The sequence below is a fragment of the Pseudoliparis swirei genome, chromosome 5, assembly GCF_029220125.1.
Source record: "Pseudoliparis swirei isolate HS2019 ecotype Mariana Trench chromosome 5, NWPU_hadal_v1, whole genome shotgun sequence".
In the NCBI taxonomy this organism is placed as follows: Eukaryota; Metazoa; Chordata; class Actinopteri; order Perciformes; family Liparidae; genus Pseudoliparis; species Pseudoliparis swirei.
Genome location: NC_079392.1, coordinates 8030185 through 8056581, shown reverse-complemented (window position 1 = coordinate 8056581; position 26397 = coordinate 8030185). Strand labels below are relative to the sequence as shown.

The window sequence follows — 26397 nt, the reverse complement described above, 5'->3', positions numbered from 1 at the left end:
GTCCCAGTGGACGGAGCAGTGCCAGTTGGTGTTTGAAAAGGTAAACAAGCCTCTGTGGGGAGCCACTCCTCCACACACCTAACTTCTCTCTTCACGTTTACTCTGCAGACTGATCGTCGAACAGAGGGCTGGGGAGGCGTTTGTCCCAGCAGGTAGGGGGTTGTGCGCCCGTGCATGTACATCAGCCGCAAGCTGCTTCGAGAGAGGAGGGCAGGTACAGCACGGTGGAGAAGGAGTGCCCTCGCCATCCGGTGGGCGGTCGACTCCGCTGCGCATTACCTCCCTGGGACGCTCATTCACCTCTCTGGTGGGACCACGCCCGCTCAATGGCTCCACTGCATGAGCATACCAAGCACTTGAATCACTCGGTTGGTATCTAGCGTGCTAAGCCTTTAATTTCAAAGTGATCCATGGCAGGGGCACAGATGAGTCGTGTGCGGACTTCCTCTCCCGCTTTCGCATGGGGAGGGAGGAGGAATTAGGCCGGATGTTGGCCCGGCCTAAGTCGGCGGTGGAGGTATGTGGCAGTGGGGTGCGGGCACAGCTGCAGAGGGGGTGATTGAGGGGGTGTGGCTCGAGGAAGGTGCGGAAGGGGAGGTGGCCTCGGCTGCACCGGATGAGGGTTGTTGTTGTCCTCTTTATAGGCACAGAGCTAGCGCCGGGAGAGAACCGGCAACCTGGACACGGAGCTGCGGAGACACCGAGCTAAGAGCGGAATACAATAAACTGTATAAACCCTGCAAACCTGCCTGAGTGTGACTCCTTCCACGCCGCGGACACCCACAGACGTGTTACAAACACCTTTATAGTTCTTTGAATAACTATGTAGATTCAAGATTCAAGATGTTTTATTTGTCACATACACACACAGGGTGTGCAGTGAAATGAAAGTGGCAATGCTCAGCAGGAATGTGCAAGGGCAACAAGTACACACTATTTACAAATAAAAAACAACACAATATTTACAGTAAGTGTGTGTGTGTGTGTGTGTGTGTGCCTAAGGAAATGGTTCTTTAAAGAACCCTGGTTTAAAAGGTTCTTTGTGGAACCAAAATGGTGCCTTGAAGAACCATCTTTTAAAGTTTCTTTGAGACACCTTTATAGGTTCTTTGAAGAATTATTTAAGGAAATGGTTCTTTAAAGAACCCTGGTTTAAAAGGTTCTTTGTGCAACCAAAATGGTGCCAACAATAGAACCATCTTTTATTTCTTTGAGACACCTTTATAGGTTCTTTGAAGAATTATTTAATGAAATTGTTCTTTAAAGAACCCTGGTTTAAAAGGTTCTTAGTGGAAACAAAATGGTGCCTTGAAGAACCATCTTTTAAAAGTTTCTTTGAGACACCTTTATAGGTTATTTGAAAAGAATTATTTGAAATGGTTCTTTAAAGAACCCTGGTTTGAAAGGTTCTTTGTGGAACAGAAATGGTGCCTTAAAGAACAATTTTGTAAGGTTCTTTGAGACACCTTTATAGGTTCTTTGAATAATTATTTACGAAAATGGTTCTTTAAAGAACCCTGGTCTGAAAGGTTCTTTGAAGAACCAAACATGGTTCTATTATGGCATCACTCTGAACAACCATTGTTGGATCCAGATGGCACCTTCATTTTTCTGTGTGCAGGTAGAAAGCAAAAACTGAAAACGACTGTCAATGACAGCGTTCTATTGTTAAGTGTTTAAACAAAGGCTGCCCTGAGAGGGAATGACTCATGGCTTCAGAAGTGAGTAATTACAAAAAAGACAAAGAGAAAGCTGGCTGGAGGCTAAACCTCTGGTTTGACCTGCATATCAAAATGGGATTCAAACCCCAAAGCTGGAAACCGATAGACCCCGTGAGACACAGTGGTTCGCAGTAGCTGAGCAGTGAAGTGGAATATGCTCTGAGATGGTATATATGCCATCAGAGAGAGACACTTCTATAATAAAAGAGAGTGCGTGATGCATTGCTTGCAAACAGAGAGATTTGGGTTTTAGTGAACCATTCATCAATAAGACATCCTCCAATGTTGATCAACCTGACATGAAATGGGAGCCACGAAAAAGGAGGAATAGAATAAAGCTGGAAAACCGAGGGGAAAGTAGCTTCTATTATGTATTCATTATATTAGGTTTCTAAAAGCTTTTTGGTCAGATATTGAGACATTTGATGCCTGATGAGATACCCACTGTAGTGCCTGAGGGGATTGATCTATTAAATCATAATTTCTTTAATCCTACGATAATATCATGGTTTGAAGATTATCGCTCGCTGGCGTTCACCGTCATGTCATTAATTGAAACTGCTGGCTGGTCTTTCTGTATGTTGTGGCTGGTCAGTGGTTGACGGAGCACAGTGAGATGTTTTTAACCGCTGTCATTCACAAAGCAAAAGTAGCACCCTGAAATATGTTATGTCATATATCTTACCGGTTTAATACAACTGTGTCCATTTCTTATAATTTACTTTGAATGTGTGTTTAACGTTAATTCATATGTTGTTCCTATATTTGAGAGCGTTGATCACCTGTGTACATACTAACTGTGAAGGGAGGAAAGTGCTTGTTGTCCCTTTTGGAAGAGAGCACTCTCTCTTTAAGAGAGCGCTGTCTCTTTAAGAGAGGAGTGCTGTCTCTTTAAGAGAGGGGCGCTGTCTCTTTAAGAGGGGGCGTGCTGTCTCTTTAAGAGAGGGACGCCGTCTCTTTAAGAGGGGGCGTGCAGTACGCAGGCTGAAGACAAAACAACGTATGCTCGTGTTAAAACAGAAGAACAACCTGTTTCTGAACAGTTCATTTTAATGGTGCAACACAAACATCTGGATTTATAGCTGATACCCGTTAATCAAAATTCCTATATTGGTTCTGTGTCTCTTCTCAGGACCAACTTAATTTCATTTTTATTTTGAACGATTATATATAGGGTTATAGATGACTCAAGTTAAGGATGCTTCTTTTTTTTTGTTTACAAGTGTTATCCCAGTTTGGATTATATAATAAGTAAGCTGGGTACTCGTATACATGTAAACATGATTAATTGTCTGTGGATACATAAGCAAGCTGGGTCCTCATTATGTACACATGATTAATTTGCTGTGGCGGAATGAACCATGTGATCACAAAATAAGCATCAGCCAGAAGTTGCATTACATAAAATGACAACCAGAGTTAGTGTCCCTGTGCAGTCTGCCTTTCATTATCAGGTGTTGAGTGCAGTGTGAGCAGTGGGTTTATTTAGCAATGAAATGCTGCGTTCACACCAAAAGTGTTGAGAATTTTTCGCTTAAGTAGATCCCATGCAAAGTCAACGCACAGGCCTTGAATGGTTGCGATTGGACGACATTTTTCGCCGGGCGGTTCGAATGACGTAAATTACTACGCTTGAAAGCGTGAATGACTCAAATTTAGCAACGCCGAAAAAATTCGCCCGACACTGAGTTGCGAAAGCCAATCAGCGTTGAGATGCTCCGCTGTTGTTGAATTTAATTGCTGCTGCTACTCTAATAATGCTGGAAGCGGCATTCATTCAGACATAGTCGGTGAACGTCACCGAGCTGTGTGAGCCTACGGGTGATGTTATGTATAAATATATATTTATATATATGATATTAATGTTATGAATCCGAACACGAGGGCAGTTGATGTTTCAACGTTTGTGGGATTTCCACAACATGTGCAAAGCAGAACTAGTGGTTAGTTCTTCCATGGTGGATGGTGGAAATGATAACTGTTTCCACGGAGTAAAGCCACGAAATAAGCCCACGCCCCCTATAAGGTGCGAATGAAGCGAATAAACCACAAATAAGTGAGTAATATCACGTGAGTAAAGCATTGCGAATTTTGTTTTGAACGTAACACAATGCATTTTTGGATGACATCCATTTAAAGGAAAATTGAGCATCTGAAATTAATTACAAAAGATGCTTTCTACGCATTGGTTTACAGTGTGTGTGTGTGTGTGTGTGAGCACCTGAACAGAGACGGTGCCTGCCAGTCTCCTGGCGATCACCGTGTGCAGACGTCCGTCAGCCAAGTTCGTGACTCTGCTCCCGATCACTTCCACGTCTCCGCTGCTGTGCAACTTGTACCTCATTTCCAGCCTGCGTCTTTGCAAACACAGAACAACAACAACACCAGCTGACAATTTAATGCAAGAATGTACAATATCACAGGAAAAATAAGTTGCGGCATTGTTTTAGTATCGTTAAAGTGCCATGTTCTCTTACTTTAAGTCTATTACATAACAGTGCCAAATTATGACATTCAGGAATAGAGTGGGGCTTTATTTGTCCCTGAGGGGAAATTGGACTAAGACCTTGAATAATGAATATTAGATATGAAACAGATGTAGCACAAGCTAGTGCTCAAAACTATTTAAGTTATATATACTATACACTGCAATTGTTGATCACCAACTATAAAAGGTAATACTTACAATTAAAGAGAAAAGTAAAGAGGTATTTTTAACCAGTCTATAATAATTAATTAGGCATGTTATCCATAGATGTACATATTCTGGCTCTGAACATCTCAGAAGACACATATTAACTTCTAGAAAGAGACATGTCATCCCAAAATATGAATGTTCCAAGGTTATACCAGTTGTTAACTAAAAAGCTAAAAACTATTTCGAACTTTGTCGATTTGTATCTCTATGAATAACAGTCCAATATGAAATGAATCCCCCCCCTCCCGGTTTAAAAAAAAAATTAAATGCTGTCGCTGAGATAATTGAATAGTCAAAGATAGAAAGATAGATAGATAGATATATACTTTATTAATCCCCAAGATGCCTGCAGATTAGGAAAAATGATAGGAAATAAGCTCTTTTCATATTTCATGACCTTTTCAATAATGTTTTATAATTATATCTCTGTATTTTACTATTTTTTCCACAGACTCCCAGATTATTTTGATAATAAAAACAATCTTACAAAGGGCAAAGGGAGTTTCACACTGAGCGGGTGACTGAGATGGTAAAGTTTCTTTGCTTGCAGCCGCTCAGCAGCTACAGTAAGAAACATGAGAAAAGCCTTTGTGGTGCATCCAAAGAAACCTCTCTGGATTCAATTAGCTACTTTATCAAGACGCAGATACCGATGGCGGCTTGCTGAACTAGAAAAAGCCTCCCGGCTATTTCTCTCACTAATTAAAAAAAACAGCTCAAACTTACCTCTGTTAACGGCAGAGTTTTTAACAAAAAAAATCATAGCAATTATATTTAAAGTACATTCATGGCTTGAAGCAAGCCAAATCACTGGTGCCTGGCCTCCTGTCATGTCATTGAATCTGACACTGTGCACAGCATTGAGCCTGCGAGGAGATCCGATGCAGCAGAGGACCGAACGCAGAAGGAGAAAGAAACCCGAGTGTGTCCTCACCATGTGAGTTGATGAGCAGTGCCAGGTACTGCCTATAGAAAGAGTTGACGAGTAGCAGGGCAGGACTCTGGTTGGTCCTGAAGCTCAGGAGATGTTTTCTCCGCTCGGCGATAGTATCAGAGTGGATGGAGAAGGCGGCGCTGTTGGTCGCCCAGAGGGCTCCTTGAAGTTGTAGGCAGGCGTCGATGACTGGAAGCTGGCCGAGACCTCTGCAGGTTAGAACATTGACGAGTGAACGTATGGCTTTCACTCTGACATGCCTCTCTCTCGAGTGCATCGGTAAAAACTGCCGTCGTTGACTGAGATTGAAGGTCAATGTGGAAGAAAAAAAGTTAAAAGTGTACAAACGCTTTGCTTATTACCTTCGCATTGAAAATGCGGAAGGTTCTGTTTTGATCGCCGTGTATTTATTTATTTATTTATTTGTATGCGTGTTACTCGCATAACACAAAACGTATTAAACCGAATCGCATGAAATTTGGTGGGATGATTGGTTATTATCCGGGGACCATTTGATTAGATTTTGGGATCGATCGGGTCAAAGGTCAAGGTCATGAAAAGGTCAATATCTTCTTTTTACCATAGCACGGTCAATTTCTATCCAATTGGCATGCAACTAATGCCAAAATGTTCATAATTCAATGCCCAATCTTGTGATATGCGAAGGTATGCGCTCTACCGAGTGCCTATTCTAGTTTGTTATATATTTTGAATTGTTTGTAAAATGCATTTACAATATCAGCATAGAACAGCTAATTAACCACATTATCAAGTAGTTCCTTAAGATAAATGTGCAACCTTATTAGTAGCAAAGGTCATTACAATACTTTTTGTAGTACATTTGGCTCACTGCCACTGATTGCCGGGGGCGGGGCTTGTTAGCTTATTGGCTCGATTGTTTTTTTTCCCTTTCTTTTTTGAAAGCAAGAAACTGTTGTTTTACGTCACGATGCCGGATGAATCAGACAACTTGGATGAGTCGGCAGATCCAGGCAAGTAACTTCCAGTTCAGGTTGCCTGGAAACAGGAGTTTTTGGAGATGACTTCAAAACTCTGACCGGCCTAAATATTGTAAAAACCGGCAATTGTTGGTGTGCTTTGGTTTACGTTCAGATTTCTTTTTTTCTTCTTCATCAAAACAAACAAAACATGTCAAAAAATTAGCTTTTAAGGTGCTGGGAGGAAGATCTCAGCCAGGCTAGCAATTTCCCTCCTATTCCAGTCGTTATGCTACGCTAGGATAACCAGCTGCTGCCTGCAAAACCGACACACGTGAAAGTTGTATTCATCTTCTCTCTAACTGTTGGCAACAAAGGGATAAGTGTATCCTCCAAAATGTTCTTTAACAATCAGCACACAGCATGTCTACACTGACGGTGTTCAACAAGCCCCTTGATGCATCACACGGGGGCCACAATGTCACGGTGGGCTAGAAGAGTCCTTTAAGATAATCTTGGTGCTTGACCTTCAGGACAGAGCGGGCTCAATTATGACGCACTCAAAGCGAGCGTCGAGAGGCCGACAGTGAACGAGAGAGACGGTCAGGGTCAGTCGAATGTGTGCTGACTGAAGGACCCTCTTCAGAAAGCAGTTTCATCATTGCCCTCTCTTCCGATTTAAAGCACCGGAGAGAGGTCGTGTTCTACGAAGCTTTCGGATAAACCCCTCTTGTCAGCTCACGTATTAATATAAACTTTCTGCAATTCAAGTCAACGTGTGGTAGATTTTTTTGTTATGGTTGTTTTTCTGGAAGACTTGTGTTAAACGTTCTCAGAAAACTTCCGTGTCTCGGAAATTGTAGTTGGTAGCAACTGAACACCGCATATCCAAACAGGAGCTGATAGCGACAGTAACTGGACGCGACAAGCCAAGCTGTGCAGAAGCTTAGCTTAATACTCAAAAGTATAAATAACCACTTTCGGAGAAAAAGCTTTTTCGATGAACGTTAGCTAAATAAGTTAGCAGCTGTTACAATTTGCGAGCGACAAAATCTACAGTTGTATAAATGAGAAGTTGGCCTTTGTCTGATAACGAGGAACAATGGTTACCGAGATCAAGTGGTAAATATGCAACTGTCGTGAACTGTGTGACGTTAGAAAGCTGGACAGGCTAAGGGGGCGTGGCTTAGCATACGGTTAATTCAGAGTGTCTCATGAGTTACACAAACACCGAGGGACGGGGAGCCACATACAATCTTATTTTTCAAAAATGGAGAGAAATGGCTAAAAGGAACGTAGACTGACTAGCGAAGAGGCAAACAGATATCTTCCTCTTTGTTAGGATAGCCTCAAACATCAAAACAAATTTGGAGGAATTAGGTACTAAGATAATTCTGAAAAATTGAGGGACAGAAAAACATCACAATGTCTTCTTAAATATTTTAACATATTAATGTTGTTACTGTAATCACTCAAATTTGACCGTTGGAATATTATACAGTGCTGGAAATTATGACATAAAGTTGTCAATTGAAAGATGCAAATATCAGATGATTCTTCTCTTTCTTTCTTTAACCCGATGAGATTTGTTTGGAGAAGTTTGATGGCATAACAAAATATCCGCTCTCCTTGAACACAATAAATTAACCTGATACATTTGCCTCTCTCAACTTTTATTCTTCGGAAAATAAATTCCTGAGGCCGTTGCTGGGACAGAAAACTAAATGCAAGAATTTGAAGTTAGAGGGGAGACTTGGTAATATTTTTAAAATCACATACGACCATGACTAAGGCTTTTTCATCCATTGAGTCAATCTGTCCGTCAAATATAATCGAATCGTAGATGTGTTGGATCTTTTATTAAAACTTAAACTTCACAGGTCTGAAAGCATGTTATCTGTACCTGTGATGAAAGTTCACATTACTAGTAGTGACTTTCATTGGAAGCAGGAGAAAACTGTTTTGCATTGATTTATAAAATGTCATACATTCTTACTTTTGGGGTACAGAATAATGACATATTGTCGTATTTATTAACATGAAGTCTCCGTCTTGTATTTGCACCTTTATGACAGAAGGCTCCAGTGAAGGCTGACTGGTCGCAGTCGCAGGAGAAACCATGAACTCTTTCCACACAGCGACCCTGGTTCTGGCACAGCGACCCGTAGCTGCTGCAGTGGCCCGGGCATCCGGGTCGGACTCCCGGGGTGATCTTCGCCCTCTCCTCCAGGTCCAGAGTCACGCCGTTCAGCTGCAGAGAGCGGATGCAGCCCAGAAAGCCCTTCTGTCTGGAGGCGGTGCCTCCTGCAAACAGACAAAAACAATACTGTACACATTATACCAGTGGTTCTTAGCCTTATTGGAGGTACTGAACCCTGAAAGCTCTATCAGTGCATTAGCCGAACCCTTCGTAGTTGTAAAAAAAATGTTTTTCTTAAAAACATAGGTATATATTCTATAAGTGCACAAAATTAACCACATCGCATCAGTTCTACACAAAATCATTATGTTTAAAGAACAAAACCAACTAAACATGAATTTCACACAAAGACATAACTCAATGAATATTTCCTGCAAATCAATGTGACTTTAACTGTTTAACTGACTTTAAGTTCATAAATTCTCAAAAAAATCTGTTTGTTTTCTTACTTTTTTCATGTCTACCATCCTCGAATAGGATTGGAAAGACAAAAAATGGTGGGTTGCCAAATAGTCGGCGGCCAATTTTTTGACAACCGACAAAAAACGGCCCGACTTGTGTGAACCGGGCTGTACTGTGTGTGTGTGTGTGTGTGTGTCTTGACCCCCTGCCGAACCCCTGAGAGTGACTCGCTGAACCCAGGTGAAGAACCACTGAATTATACACAACTACTAAGTAGCCCAATCAGAGCTGAGAGCCTAGTTGTCATAATATGTTTAAAAGCTAATCAGATAAATGCCTCTTATCATCAAGCCAACCCGAATCAGTCACAATGATGAAAAAACATCTGACCTTTAGCTAATTTAATAATCAAAAGGTTTACACTTGTATGGAGAAGTCTTTCTTAATCGCAAAGTTTACATATTAGTAACTTAAAAAAGGAAAAGGCCTCAATCATAAACTTTAAGGTGCAATGAGTCGGATATTGTCGTATTTTAGTTAAAACGTTAAAAGTAATAATTGACATCATCAACAGAATGTGATGTGTAGATGGCAGGGTGATTGTAGCATTCACAGAAGGGGGCTAAGCCCAAGGTGCGTTACGTTGGACTATTGCGTGCACATTTTTTGGGTGGGGCCCCCGGATATCTATTGTATTTCAGGGTCATAGTGGTATTTTATGCTCATTTGGACACTATCAATGAGATAAAGATAAAGTAGTTTATTGTCAAATATATCATTCAACGAAAACATTTTTAAATAGTAATATATATGAATGCAAAGAATAGAGATATGTCGATAGTTATTTCTTGTATTTCGAATTGACTTGTCCACTCTCTCACCCACTGGAGACAGTTTCTAACTCTTCTCTTACATTTGCCTCAAGTAAAGCTAAATGTAAGACGGGAACAACCGTTAACAACTACCGATATATATATATATATATATATAGCCACATTCTGTAACTACCTGGATATACAGGTCACTCCTTGCATCATTTACTTTGAGCTAACCTCATTGGCTGTCATCCTGGCTGTCTTGAGAGACGTTACTTGGCAGAGTGAGAAAGCCAGCGCAGCAGCCTCCCCAAGGTCCTAGTGCCCTGGGATTATATAGTTAACTATGATGATAGGCTATTGGATTTTAATTTGAAGGGGGAGAAAACATACAAACGAGAACACACGCACATATGTAGCATGTTAGGGTTATAAATAACGTGTCCATCTGAGAAAAAGTAGTTTAACTTAATGACAAAAAAAAATTAAGCCCCCCTTAAATAGGCCTAACGATGCCCGTTGGTAGATGGTATGTCATAAATGTCTATGGATTTTAGCCAGTCTGTTGTGGAATCTCGGGACGAATATGGCAGCAGTGGTCATTTGGTCTTTTTATTCTCTTTTTGAAAAATTGTGAATCTAAACAATGTTGTTTTCTCTGCAGTAAATTACGATTGCAGCCCAAGGCCCTGGATGCTCTGAGGGCATTGAGACGCTGTCGCTGTGCTGGATGCGGATCGGCTTACTGCGTGGATAATGAGCCATCTGGTGTCTGATATTCATCCTTTCCCACTAAAAGGCGAGATCTTTTCACCTGACAATTAGCATTCTAATATAAACAACCTCCCACTATTCAGAGTTTAGACTTGGTGAAATCATTCCAGAGTTCAAAGCTGCCGACGTCTTTTATTTTACATAAACGCATTAGAGTTGTTATTGTTCCCGGTGACTGGAATTGGCAGGGTATTACTCTCCCAGTTTGAGTCTGGCAGAGCTTTTAATGTTCATTCAGAGCAGCTTTTTACGACACTACATCTCTAACCCTGCCTGCCTCGTCTCCATCTGCAGCAACAGCTATTAAACAGAGATAGTACAGGAAGCAGGAAATGTAATTGAGAATTTTTCGTTGGCTCAATAAGGAAAAATGTTATGACACTGAATGAAAAACCGGCATTCTGTTAAATAAGGATTTAACCATCAACATCTAAACTGGGGAATGCGTAGAAAAGACTGGTAAAGACTGCAAAAAAAGGATGAACTTTAAAGTGAAAAGCTTAACAAGAGTTTCAGTATTGTGGTGCTGATGAAAGTCGGACTGGAAGATATTAAAACTGTTATTTTCACTCGAAGTTGTTCAGCTGAAAAAACACTTATTCCATTATTTTACTTAAAAGTGGGAGGTTTGGTATTATGAAACTTTTCATTATTTCGAGGCCAATCAAGCCTTTTTTTTTTAGGAGTGGTTAAAATCTGCATTTTTCAGGGCTTGTGGGAAGACACTTAAGGGAAGGATGTGTTTACAATTTAAAAGATCAGTGGTCATGCAGTGTGAAATACAGTATTCTCGGGAGCTCTGTCCTCCATCTACCGCAGACACAGCAATTTATCCCCTTTCTTTCTTCTCATAAGAACAGATATTTGTTTTACATCAACCAACACAGAGAGAACAATAACTTATTTACAAGAGTATTATCTGAAATACAGATTATACAAGAATGTTTGTTACAGTTGTACACAAAATTAATAGCTCCATGGCAATAAATAAATTGAACCATAATCACTTTGATTCAATTTAAGCGACATTACGGCTTATTAATTTAAAATCTATAGTAATCTGTCTTGTTTAGTTTTACAAATCAAGTGTATATATTACAAATGGGACACACTTTAGTTTCTGCAGTGTAGCGATTTGTGATTTCACAGATGGGAGGCTAACAATTTCAAGAGCACATGAACCATAACTTTTTTTATTTCATAATCCTATCACATTTCCATTCAAACATAGGAATAACGCTGCATCGCCAGTAGACACCAACTCGGACATCAACCCCCACCCATCCACCCCAACCTTCTACCAAGAGACTTCAATCATCATTACAAACGTGTTCACGATACTCGGCAACCAGCGTGATTGGGGAGTCAACGGTGAAAGTCCATCGCCCCTTTCACACAGATTCCTCAATACTGCCATAAAGAAGATCCGCCATTACGCCAGCTTGCTTTTTCACATTGAACCCAAAAAAATAGCGGCATTACGCCGTCGAGATTAATGTATAAATATGCCTCGGGCAGCAACTTGTATCCCAAACACCGTGATGACAGTTTGTGTTTCAAGGTCCTCTCCTCGGAGGATTTACGAGCCCCCAGACTTCGCGAGCTCCCTAATTTGCTAGCATTCTCGGGTGCTGTACGTTAGCTGCTAACGGCTGCTAGTGTTTTTTTCTCAATTCACGCTCAATGTTGAGCTTTTGTTTTGAAGGGCAATAGTAGAAAAGCCAATCAGCAAGTCCCCAAGAATCTTGGTCGTCGCGCAAGCGCGACCTGTTAACGCCTGGTGAAGCGTAAACATGTACACGACGGTAAAGGCATATATCAACATGTATTTATTAATGACTTAGTTTTATGTCGGTGTACTTTGAACTTGTGGAAAAAATTTCGTTCTCAATAAAGGTCTTTCTGCATTTTCTTGTGCGCCCCACCTGTAGTACCACTGCGCCCCACTAGAGGCTCACATTTTGAGAACCACTGGGCTAATGTGACTTGAGGTCAACACTTGCATATTAATAGCAGCCGGTCTAAATGAGAGCTAAACATTGTCTGGAGGATTTGACATTGAATGGAAAAAGACTTGGTGTATTGTCTCTTTTCAATGAGAATGTAAAGTAACAATACAAAAATGGGGGAGGGGGGAGGGGATTCTTCTGCATTTGACCCATCCTTAGAGCAGTCGGCTGCAGTGAAGCGCCCAGGAAGCATCTGAGGATTCAGTGCCTTGCTCAAGGTGCAGCTTACAGGACACACTTACTGTATTTCAGGTAATTACTGTTATAAGATAGTGTTTAGAAATAATTAACTCAGCATCTCCTTTACGGCACCAATGGTGTTGCCACATTAGCAACATGTGTTGAGCTTCCCGCTTGTTGTCGAGACAAAAAAAAAATTTCATTTAAAAAAGACTAATCTCCTGGATTCCTCCACTCATAAAATACAGATGCAATGTGCAAGGGTTTCGATCGTCGCTGTCACGGATAAGAAAAGATGCTAATGAGATTAATGTTCAAACAACGTGAATTACTTTCTCCACCTAATGCGTATTAATGTCCTTTATAGCGCAAGAACAAATGAGTCTGCTGCAGAGGAGGGGATGCTTTTATCTCAGTTTGTTTGGTGGGAAATAGAAAGAAGAAGTCTGGAGCATGAACTCCAAGGAACAGCAGTTAAATAAGAGATCTGTGGGAATAACACACACACACACACACACACTCATTTCTCACCTACGAATAACTGGCTGTTGAGCTGCAGATGACTGTGTCCGTCAGCAGGAGCCTCCTGCGTGGCGGCGGGGAATTCGTCCACGCGCAGCGACGCCTCCTTCACGTTGCGCTCGGCTCGCACGCTGTGCCACCGGTTGTCGTTCAGCTGGACACTCGTCTCCACCCGGACCTCCAGCGGCCCGTTGCCCACGTCGAGGGAGAAGACGACCTGTGAGGCGGCTGTGAGAGGAGGGTACAAGACGGCGTTGTGAGTCACACCGGCAGAGCCGCTTTAAAAAGATTCGGCCACACTTTGGGATAATTGTGTGCTCTGCTGAGTGAGACCCTTATGGAGCCTCGGCACAGAGAATAACACACTTTAAACAATTCATCATGGTAGTGTGTGTGTGTGTGTGTGTGTGTGTGTGTGTGTGTAATGGTGTTGAAACTCTTACAGCTGTAGTGTGTGTTACCACTTGGCTCAAGGCTGGCAACCAAAAGGGAGGCCACACACAGATCTGTGATCCAACAGCAGTTTAATCAAAGCTCCACAACTTCCATTAGTAGAGAGAGAGAGAGAGAGCGAGAGAGAGAGAGAGAGAGAGAGAGAGAGATGCCTTCTTGGAGGCTCCAATCAGCAGGTGAATGTCATAGCTCCTCCCACCAGGAAGCCAACGTAGAGCAGGACGACAGCCAGCAGAGGGGGAGGGTTGTCACATGTGTTATGTTTTTGCTTTTGTTGATTCATATATGATCAAAAATGAAAAAAAACATTCAACCAATGAGGAATTATGGCGGTAGTATGAAGACCGTATTCTGTCAATTATTCCTTCACAGTTTGCGGGTGGAGTAGGAGTAGGGAGTGGTGTCACTTTCTTTCATAATTTGAAAATTATCGAAGCCAAATTTAGCCAATGCATTAAAAATAACATGTGAAATGAATACGGGTAAATTTTGGACCCATGTTGTGTCTAAGAAGGGTCGTGATACACATTTTTTTCTTTTAAAGTACAAATGAAAAATGAAAAATAAGAACTTGGGATGATCAAAAACAAGTTAATTGAGGAATTCCTGGAATTCTGAAATTAATTTATTGCAAAGATATTTACAATTAAAACTCCGTCGGGTCACTTTTGACCCATGTTGTGTGTCAAATGTTTAAGAACGTCACCTATAATAAAGAGAGGTGAGCTGAAGGCCATATGGAGTCTGTTTGATGCCTCCTCTCCACGCAAGTTATCAGAGAGGCGACATCTGTGCACGAGCACAACATCTTCCTCCTGAAGGATACCGACGGTGGAGCTACAGCTTGGAACCATTTTCTAGAAAAATCCATTTCATTTGGAGACTTCTCTGTGGCCCGGCTCCAAGTCATATCACTGCAACAGCAGTTATACTGATACCGAGTCATAAGGAACACCAGCTGTCAAAATAAATGTAATAGAGCTGCAGTGAGATAAGAGAAGTGCTTACTAATGCTGGGGTTTCCCCGAGGGGGAGGGTTATCATGTGTGTGTGTGTGTGTGTGTGTGTAATTCCCACAAATCAAATTATTGTTCATTGGATTTCATGCTACAGACTTCTTTTTTATTAAGATAAGATAAAAGCATGCGCTATAAAGAACATAAATTCTAGGTCTTGGTTAAGATATGTACTTTGTTGACTTTATTACGCGTTTGGGAAACATTGTGGTTTGTGTTACGTTGTCACTGTGAGTCGAAAACAGGAAATGAACAGCGCTCTCTTTTGTCAAAGTCAACGTCACGTCGATCCATCCAGTAAAATCCATCTGAGAAGTTGATCTTCAATCTTCCCAAAATGAAAAATCTAATCGATAAATATGTTTTTATTTTTCATTTCAAAGGATCAAACTGACGGCTGCCACACGTTCACAAAGTAGGTTAACATCAGCGTGAGTCCCCCGCTGTACCAGGTGTTGGAGCTATTTATTTTGACATTTGTAAAGTAATATTGATTATTCATTGTTATTTAGGTTGAATTTTGATATGTTAGAGTTTCTTCTTATTGTAGTTGTAGTTTAGTTTTATCCATTATGAGTGTTGTTTAACCCTTGTGTTGCCTTAGGGTCATTTTGACCCGAATCAATATTACACCCTCCCCCCGCCTTAGGATTAATTTGACCCCATTCAATGTTTAATGTCGGTGTTCTTTCGGTATTCAACAAACAAACATAAAGTGCCTCACACTTAAACTTGGAAAACAATATTAATTCAAATAATTTTCTGGAGGTTTTAATTGCTGGCGTCAAATTGAACCCATAGGGTAAAATATGTTAGTAAATATAAAGGTAACAGGAGGGTGAAACATTGAATCGGGTCAAAATGACCCAAAGGCGGGGGGAGGGTGTAATATTGATTCGGGTCAAAATGACCCTAAGGCAACACAAGGGTTAAATATATTTAGTTTTAGGTTCACTGATTGGGTAACACTGGGTACCTGTGGTTATATATAGGTGTGGGTATAGGCACAGGACCAGCATGCACCGGGGTGGTCGATGTTTTTTTTAGCAGCACAGAAAGGCAGTGTCAGCATTTTGTTTGTTGTTTTTGTTTGTTTAGTAAATAAATTATAAGAAAAATGACATACATTTCCGTATGTCATTTTGGACATTACTTTCTTTTGGCTGCATCAACTCAAAAAAAAACATGTTGCGTCAGTGGCAATTTGATTTATAGTTATATTTGAGTTATTTGGACAAATGGCCACGACAGTATTATTCACTTTATGTCGGACAAAAATAGACAAACATAATTTTGTTTTTCTGTGTGTTCAATATTAGAAAATTGTCAATAAAGAAGCTTTACTTTATTTTTTGGCTGCGTCAACTCCGAAACCCACGGTGCGTCAGTGGCAATTTGATTTATAGTTTTATTGGATTTCTAAGGACAAATGGCCACGCCACCAGGTGATGTAGAACCAGACTGTTAATGACGCAGAGCATGCTTTAGATTACACTCACAGCCGAGTTCGATCCGGATGAAGTCCTTGATGCCTAGATTTTCCAAGAAGACCCCGGAGGACGACTTTGTCTTGAACAGGAACGCGATGTCCGCATTCAGCTCTCCGTGGAAGGTGGGAAAGTGAAGGTAAGACGTCTCCTTGTCAAAAAACGCAGCGTTCCAAAAGTTCTCTGAAAGTGTCAAACAAAATGCTTCAAACAATTGTTTAAATAAAAAAAATAAAAATAAAAATATTCTTTGTCTTTTATCATATCAGTCTGGAAGAGAGCTAATTAAAAAATAAATCTCATTATGACGGCTGTGTTATGAATATTGTGTTGAGTAAACAAATGCACCAACTGTTCAGACAATTAGCCGAGAACAAAGTCATAACTCGTGTAACGCTATCTCATTTGTGTAGATTTATCTTGCGTTGGTGCTCATTTATTCATTAATTTGCCCGTTAAACTGAAGGCTGAAAATTAGGAGGCAATTAAAACAAGGTAAAATGAATCACTGAGATTCGTTTTATTATATAGCTTTTTCACTGGAGGCTGTTATTAAAGAGTACAAAGTAAGTCGTATTTTTTTTGTCGCCGGTCTGCTAATTAGCTGCTGTAATTGGACGATTAACCAATTTTCCATTAGGAAATGAAATGGCAGTTGGAAGATTGGATTCATGGATTCCTGGAGTCCAATTCACTAAAGAATTCAACAACTTCATGACGGCTTGGTCAGAAGCTCTGAGCTTCAAACTGTGACGCTCTACCATCAGTTAGCACGTGTCAATTGTGGAAGCATTCGTTAGAAACTCTCCCTAATTAATAAGTGTGTTCGCATTAGTGAAACTTTAAAACATCTCAAACGAGACGACGTGAATCCTGTCAAAAAGATTTCTTTCATTAATTTCTCTCTGAAGAGAACATAATAGCCGTGTGAACAGAATTGCAGGTTTCAAACTGTAATAAAAAAATGTTTTACGAATATTTACTTTAAACCTTCCAGCTGCATCATTCCAAAGAGATATTTATAATAATAAGTGTTTTTTATCAGGCGAACCTGTCACTTTTTTAAATTTATGCTGTGTGCCATCTTCATTTCATCTTCACCAGTAACATAAAGGCTGATATTTACACATCTGGAGTATTCTCACAAGTGTTTACTTTTACTCCAACACAAACATTATTCAGATAGCCCTTGTGGTAGAGGAGATAAACCCTTTTTTTAGTTTGGGTCTGTATTTTTTCTGAGCAGAAGCCTAAAAATAAGCTGTGGTTAAAAAGGTTAAAATATAACTTTAGTCAAGACATAATTCGGATCATTGGACAATATAGTTATAAGTTTTTCTTTGTCACATTGTCAACACATCTCTAGGTTGTGCAGGAAAAGGCTTCCTCGGCCCCGACAACACACACACTTTTTTACACACGCAATTGAATTAAACTAATTGGCCAGCTTTAGTCCACCCTGTCATTATAGAAGCTTCTGTGGCCCGATGCTTCACACCATGCGGCTCTACGGGAGGATGAATGGAATCGTTGAATAAAACCTATTAATTCATTTTTAATATCATCAAAACATTAATACGTATGTGTAATATCTTAAATATGCAAATAGGAATACATATCAGAAAAAAAACCTGAAGTCTCAACATCTGGTCAAACTCAATGAGCGTCAACGGAAATGGACTCACTGTCTCCATGACAACGTAGGGGTCCCACCCTGTAGGCAGCCTCCGACCCCGCCCGCTGGAGGTCACCCAGCACCAAAGACCTGATGGGGAGGCTCTCCTTCTGGGTCAGGAGACCCGAGTCATCAGCCCTGTCAGAGGAGGAGGATGAAGAAAAGGAGGACGAGGAAAAAGAAGAAGAAGAAAAGGAGGATGAGGAAAAAGAAGAAGAAGAAGAAGATATGGTCAATGAGGGAAAAAAAGAAGAAGAAGAAAAGGAGGATGAGGAAAAAGAAGAAGAAGATAAGATCAACGAGGGGAAAAAAGAAGAAGAGAAGGAGGATGAGGGAAAAAAAAGAAGAAGAAGAGGTCAATTTGAAAAAAGGAAGAAGGAAAGAAAGGTGTGGAAAGAAGATGATGAAAAAGAAGAAGAAGAGGAGGTTGCAAAGATGTCAACGATAAAAAGTAGATAATCATACAGACAGAAGCGATGTGAAATGTGTAACCACTTGAACAGGTTCAGAGAGAGAGAGAGAGAGAGAGAGAGACTGTCATCCCTTCATTTCGGCGTTTCAGATTCTGCTGCTGTGAACATTTAGTCAAAATAAAATAGATCTGGCACTGCGGGGCGTCACGCAGCACGAGAGACGGACGGCAGAATAAAGTCCACGAGGAGTCGCGCGGATGAAAGCTGTGAGATAATAATAGAGAGAAGAACCTCGGGCTCTGAAGACAGTCGCAAGAAGATTGGTGACGATAAGAGGAAACGGGGAGAGCTGCACCATCGGTTCCGGGATTGGGGAAAGTGACCTACATACAGAACGGCTGACAGCTCTGGTTCTCATGGTCCGACCCACCATCTCCCCTTCGTGACCCAAATCGCGGAACATTCTCAACTTCTCAAATTTGTTTCATGAGAATACGGTGCAGTGTGAACCTGAGACAGTGCGGACCGACCCTCCCTTTGGTACCGTACCATTGGTCGTAGTCGGCGTCACAGTTGCAGTAGTGGTTCGAGTCCAGACAGTCGTCACGGAGACCGCAGGCACACTGCCGGCTGCCTGGCAGAGCCCCGCCCCAATACGCCTGGATCTCACCCGGACCCGGACCTCCCACCCACCAGGCGAACGGAGAACCCTCTGCAACACACACACACACACACACGTACTGTAAAACATCATCATTCAATGCATCTGTGGTTGGCAGAATCGAACAATCTGGACCAAAAATGAAAGATAAACTTCACATAACTCAACACAGAGGTTAAGGACAATGGACAATGACTCCTACAGTAGCTGTTGTGTGAATGAAAAGTGTTTCTAACAGATAATTGTCACTCATTAATGTTTTTTCTTTAAAAAAACACATGTTGTTGATGAAGCCGAAACTCGACGAGCAGATCAAATGGGGTATAGAAATGTCTTCATGTTAGTTTCCATCCCTTTCAACCTCATCGTCATCTTCCATCTGGCTGACACCACAACACACATTCATGAGGATTTCGACACAAACACACACACACACACACACACACACACACACACACACACACACACACACACACACACACACACACACACACACACACACACACACACACACACACACACACACACACACACACACACACACACACACACGTCTCTCCTACAGCCTTGCAGCCCATCACTGCACTTTTTTCCACTAAAATTTGGACAGAAAATGGGCATCAACTTTATGAAGTTCATGAAGTATCCTGATGCTTTGCTGATAAACTTCCTGAGGGTTCACAGAAGAGAATCTTTCTCCAGTGCAGTTTGAAACTCAATTTCTACTTTCCCTTTTTATGAGTAAAGGATGATGTAATATTTATATAGTCTTTCGGCAATATAACCAACTAACACTTTTGAACCCACTAGAAGAAAAACAATGTCTCCGGAAAAAGGAATAACAAAAACAAACATAGAAGAATTCCTAGAAAAATCTCAGTATGTTGTAGATAAACCTTTAACTGCTGCAGTCAAGTGAAGAGAAAATGCATATATCAAATGTAATTGATGTTTTAATTAGGTTCTAAATGAACTAAAATCAGCAATTCACACCACACCAGATACAGATCCCTCACATACAGAAAGGTTTGCTTTACAAAGACATTTGTACCCATCGTTCTCATTTTAACAACAACACTCCATCATGCCGACATCCTCCATTTAACACACAACGTCACAGAAATGCAACAAAACAACACAAACAATGTCAATAACACGTACACATCTCACAGTCCTCCAAAAATATCCCTTTTCAATAACTTATGATTCACATAAAACATCCGTGGGCATACATCTTACCTGGTGTGTTGAGGAGGCGGGACTTCCTGCAGTGGTAGGACAGTTCCTGCTCACAGTGCTCTGATTGGCTGATGATGGCCGTCAGCTGCTCCTCTTCAGACTTGTAGTCAAAGTGGGCGGACTCTTGGTTCCTCTCAGGGGACGAGCGCACTCTCGTCAGTTCTGTGTTATTGTGCTGGATCACCATCCACGCCATGTCCTCTGGAACGGACACACAAATGAATGAAGATTTTCCCAGCTGCTCCTGAACGCATCATCTCACTCTTCCGGTAAGCTTTGGTTGCCAGCTCAACAGCGAGCATGACTTCTTCTTCTCCCTCCCGCTCCCTCTTGCTCAGTGTGTCTCATGTATAGTTATCCCCCTGCCTCCCTTAATGATAACGATACATGCAACAAGTGTAGTTTATTTGCTAGGTTGGAGGCAGGTCTAAGTGGGTTAGATGCACGGCTCCGCTATCGGCTCAGACAGCTATGCTAGTTAGCCCGCCTCTCCCGTAGTCGGCGCGAGCTACAGTCAGCTGTTAGCTGTGCCCGGCGGTAACCGTGCAGCCGGATGGTTGGGTAACTGTTCGCAGGAGTCGTAAGTCTACACAGAAGCCCGCCAGCACCAACCACTTCACGTTTCGAACCAGTTTTCCTGCTCAGCGACACACCCGCTGAGGAACACACCCTGGTTATCGGGAGCTCTATAGTCAGGAACGTGAAAATAGCGAAGCCACGGACCAGAGTCGTGTGCCTCGGGCCAGAGCGGGCGACGTGAGTCTTGTTTGAAGCTGCTGGCTAAGGATAAGCGGAGATACAGTCAGATTGTAATACACGCGGTGGTAATGACGCCGAGCCCGCCGCCGAACTCACTAAAATTAATGTGGAATCGGTGTGTGCTTATGCCAAGACGTTGTCGGACACCGTAATTTTCTCTGGCCCTCTCCCAAATTTGCAGACAGACGAATTGTATAGCCGAATGTCGTCTCTTCAACCGCTGGCTGTCGAGGTGGTGCCCAGCGAATAATGTGGGCTACGAGACAACTGGAAGACTTTCTGGGAAAACCTGATCTGATGAGGAGAGACGGCATTCATCCCACGGTGGACGGAGCGCTTCTCATTTCTGAGAATATGACCAAGTTGATCACCGGACTTAATCTATGACAACCCAGGGTTCAGAGTTGTAGTTTAACACCCTTCTCTGCTCTTCCATTCGAGCAGTTACCCACCCTTGACTTTAGAGTAGAGACTGTGTCTGTCCCACGGCCACTTCAATTAAATAAATCAAAAGTAAGCAGAAGAGGAGTCGTACACAATAACCTTATACAAGTTAACACAATTATTTCAGCAGTGCAACAAAATAGGTCTATTAAATGTGGTCTCCTAAATATTCGATCTCTGTCATCTAAAGCTGTGTTACTGAATGATTTAATATCAGATAATCACATTGATTTATGTTGCCTAACTGAAACCTGGCTGAGCCATGAAGAATATGTCTGCCTGAATGAATCGACTCCTCCAAGTCATATTAATACTCACATTCCTCGAGGCACCGGTCGAGGAGGTGGAGTAGCAGCCATCTTTGAATCGAGCCTATTAATTAATCCTCAACCAAAATTACACTACACCTCATTTGAAAGCCTTGTTCTTAGTCTTTCACATCCAACCTGGAAAACACTACAGCCAATTCGATTTGTGATTCTGTACCGCCACCAGGTCCATATTCAGAGTTTATATCTGAATTCTCAGAATTTATATCAAGTTTGGTTCTTAAAACCGATAAAGTTATTATTGTTGGAGATTTTAATATCCATGTGGATGTTGATAATGATTGCCTTAGTGCTGCATTCATCTCCTTGTTGGACTCGATTGGCTTCTGTCAGAGAGTACAGAAACCCACTCACAGCTTTGGCCACACGCTTGATCTTGTTCTTACTTATGGCGTTGACATTGAGCATTTGAACGCCTTCCCACAGAATCCTCTTCTGTCAGACCACAACCTCATCACTTTTGAATTTATACTACCCGAGTGTACTCCGTTAGTCAAAAGTTTCTACACTAGATGTCTAACTGATAGTGCTGTAGCTAAATTTAAAGAAGCGATTCCTTCTGTATTTGATTCGATACCACGTCTCAATATAACAGAGGACTCCTGGTCTAACTTTAGTCCGTCCCAGATTGATCATCTTGTTGACAGTGCCACAGGCTCTCTGAGAATGACACTGGACTCGATAGCCCCTCTGAAGAAGAAGACAGTGAGGAAGAGGAGGTTTGCTCCCTGGTATAACCCTCAGACCCGCAAACTGAAGCAAACGTCACGAAAGCTTGAACGCATATGGCGTTCAACTAATCTCGAAGAATCCCGCTTAGTTTGGCGAGATAGTCTTAAAACATATAAGAAGGCCCTCCGTAATGCCAGAGCAGCCTATTACTCATCAATAATAGAAAAAAATAAATACAACCCCAGGTTTCTCTTCAGCACTGTAGCCAGGCTGACAGAGAGTCACAGCTCTGTGGAGCCGAGCATTCCTATAAACCTTAGTGGTAATGACTTTATGAACTTCTTTAATGAAAAGATTGTAACTATTAGGGACAAGATTAATAATCTCTTGCCCATAACCAGTGCCAATCTGTTCTCAAGTGGAATGGCCTTTGGAAACCGCTGTATGCCCTGGTGTATATTTGGAGGATTTTCTCCTATCAACCGTGACCAATTATTTTCAACGGTTTCTACTGAACACGCCTACCTGTCTCTTGGACCCCATCCCGACGAGGCTGCTTAAAGACGTTTTGCCTTTAATTGGCGGCTCTCTATTAGATATTATCAATGTGTCTCTGCTAACAGGCCACGTACCACTCCTTCAAGGTGGCTGTTATTAAACCTCTCCTGAAGAAGCCCACTCTGGATCCAGAGGTATTGGCTAACTACAGACCGATCTCTAACCTCCCCTTCCTCTCCAAGATCCTTGAGAAAGTGGTCGCAAATCAGTTGTGCGACTTTCTACATCATAATAGTTTATTTGAGAAATTTCAATCAGGATTTAGAAAACACCACAGCACCGAGACGGCACTGGTGAAAATTACAAATGACCTCTTAATGGCATCAGATAAAGGACTACTCTCTGTCCTGGTCTTGTTAGACCTTAGTGCTGCATTCGACACCATTGACCATGACATCCTGTTACAGAGACTGGAGCAGTCGATTGGCATTTCAGGCACGGCACTAATTTGGTTTAAATCCTATTTATCAGATCGATCTCAGTTTGTATTTGTAAACGATGACGCCTCGATAACCACCAACGTTAATCACGGAGTTCCACAAGGTTCTGTGCTTGGACCAATTTTATTTACCTTATACATGCTTCCTTTGGGCAATATTATCAGGAAACACTCCATAAACTTTCATTGTTATGCAGATGACACTCAACTATATTTATCGATAAAACCAGAGGAGAGCAACCAACTCTGTAAAATTCAAGCATGTCTTAAAGACATAAAACATGGATGACCTGCAACTTCTTGATGTTAAACTCAGACAAAACCGAAGTAATTTTAATCGGCCCTGAGCACCTCAGAGATCAATTATCTGGTGATGTGGATTCTGTAGACGGCATTGCCCTGGCATCCAACACCACTGTAAAGAATCTTGGCGTTATCTATGATCAGGACTTGTCCTTTAACTCCCACGTAAAGCAAATCTCAAGGACTGCATTCTTTCATCTACGTAATATTTCAAAAATCAGGCACATCTTGTCTCAAAAAGATGCAGAAAATTGGTTCAGCGTTCGTTACTCGAGACTGGATTACTGCAACTCCTTATTAGCAGGCTGCTCTAATAAATCTCTTAGGTCCCTCCAGTTGATCCAGAATGCTGCAGCTCGTGTTCTCACTAAAACTAAGAAAAGAGATCACATCACTCCTGCACTAGCTGCTCTGCACTGGCTCCCAGTAAAATCAAGAATCACTTTTTAAAATCTTCTCTTAACCTACAAAGCCTTGATTGGTGATGCTCCATCATATCTTAAGGAGCTTGTCGTACCATATTGCCCCACTCAGAGAGCTACGCTCACTAAATGCGACCACTTGTAGTTCCTAGAGTCTTAAAAAGTAGAATGGGAGCCAGAGCCTTTAGTTATCAAGCTCCTCTTTTATGGTACCAGCTTCCAATTTCAGTCCGGGAGGCAGACACAGTCACCTCGTTAAGAGTAGACTTAAGACCTTCCTCTTTGACAGAGTTTATAGTTAGGCTGAATCAGGTTTGCCCTGGTCCAGCCCCTTGATATGCTGCTATAGGCTTATAGCTGCCGGGGACGTTTTAGGATGCACTGAGTACCTATCTCCTCTTTTTCTCCTTAAGGATGAATTTTCATCTCTCAATCACACGCTACTAACTCTGCTTTCTCCCGGAAGTCCTTGACTTTCGCCTCATGGGGTCATCGGACCCTGTGAGACAGCATAAATCCCATCTGCCTGATGGATCGCCTGGGTCGTGGGAATTCCTGCTCATGACTACGCCACTGTCCTGTTGAGACTCCGCCCTCCTCCTCCCCACCGCCATCTGCCTGATGGATCGTGAGGTCTCCATCGTGGAATATGCCTACTATGAACTATTCATACACTCTGTCATATTCATTGAATGTATTTTAACTCTAAATCTGTCCTTCTGTACATTACATCTATTGCATCTGTCCATCCTAGGAGAGGGATCCTCCTCTGTTGCTCTCCTCCAGGTTTCTTCCCTTTTTTCCCCCTGAAGGGTTATTTGGGAGTTTTTCCTGGTCCGATGTGAGGTTTTGGGGCAGGGATGTCTATGTGTACAGATTGTAAAGCACTCCGAGACAAATTTGTAATTTGTGAAATTGGGCTATACAAATAAACTGAATTGAATTGAATTGAATTAATAAACATCTTGATGTATTGTGTGTGTTCACGAGTGGAGATGTGCTGCTACTCTGTCGTAGATGAGCTGGGGTCTGATACCACTGGCCGTTCATCGCTCATGTGGATAATGTCCCGATGCGTTTCCTTTGTGTTTGTACGCCTCGCATGACTTCTCATATTTTGCTGTGAAAAAAAACAACAACAAAAAAACAACATATCAACAATAATACATCTTCTCACAATCAATATTGTGGAGGAGACGCGTTCTCGGGTCAACTCCAAAAGCCAGTTTCAAGAGACGACACTTCCATTTGCATTGATGGCACCAGTCAAGTGACAATTGAGGAAAATAAAATGGATAATTTATTGCACATTTGTGAAAAATTGAGAACTATACCCATAAAGATATTAGTTATGCGGCAACTCAATCGTACAGACGAGTGATAAGGAAGGGATGAGTTTATAAAACACGAGTCAGCTGGTAGGAGTCATCAATAAGAAGTCAAAGCTATTGCGACAGCTGGGTGGGACTTCAGGGCTCGGCCTGAACAAACACTACGCTATATGTAAGCTAGCAATCAAGAGAGATTGATACGCATCAAAAGTGATACCGTCTTGTTCCACTGAAATACTTTAGCAACCATGGATTCAGTCATCGTTCAACTTGTGCATAACAAGATAGACAATATCCAAATGTCTATCTAATGTTAACCGATCACCAAAAACAATGACATAACGTTGTAGCCAGAGAGAGAGAGAGAGAAGCAAAACTACCAAATGTTACTGCAAACAATACAAAAGGAACAATTTTGATATTTAATTTGTGGATATTTTTGCCCTGAGATGCTTGAATCGCTTGTATTTAACGTGGTCACGGTGAACCTAAAACAACCACAGCTCATCATGTATGGCTAAAACACGATTGTATTTGTATTGTGTTCAGGTATTGATTTCCTCTCTGAATGAACTACTGAGCAAGAAAGCCAATGGCCTCTTAATGTACAAAGGCTTCACACACTGTAATTAAACCCCTTCGTCTATAGTGTCCGCTATCGATGATACATCAGCAACCATCGCGTGTTACTGTTGTGAAATCAGAATGTATGTGAAGAGAGGGCTTTAAATGAAAATAAACTTTATTCCATATGGAGAGAACGGAGGAATCACACAAAAAGAGGTAGGGGTTAACATCAAAGGCAAACCGGGTTTGAATACATAGGGAAGGTGCAGGTGATTGGACACAGATGCAGGTGATTATGGACACAGGTGGAAACAATCAAGGACAGGGCAGGCAATCACAGGGACCGGAAGTGCAGGGAAACAGAGGACATGAGAGACGGGCACTTCAAAATAAAACAGGAAAGACATAAGACAAAACCCAATTGTCCTCTCACCAA

General features: G+C 41.7%; 1 pseudogene; it reads right to left on the bottom strand.

Moving 5' to 3' along the window:
* Positions 1–3202: 3202 nt before the first annotated feature.
* Positions 3203–26397, bottom strand: part of LOC130194160 (contactin-associated protein-like 4) — a 24385-nt pseudogene continuing 1190 nt past the window's right edge.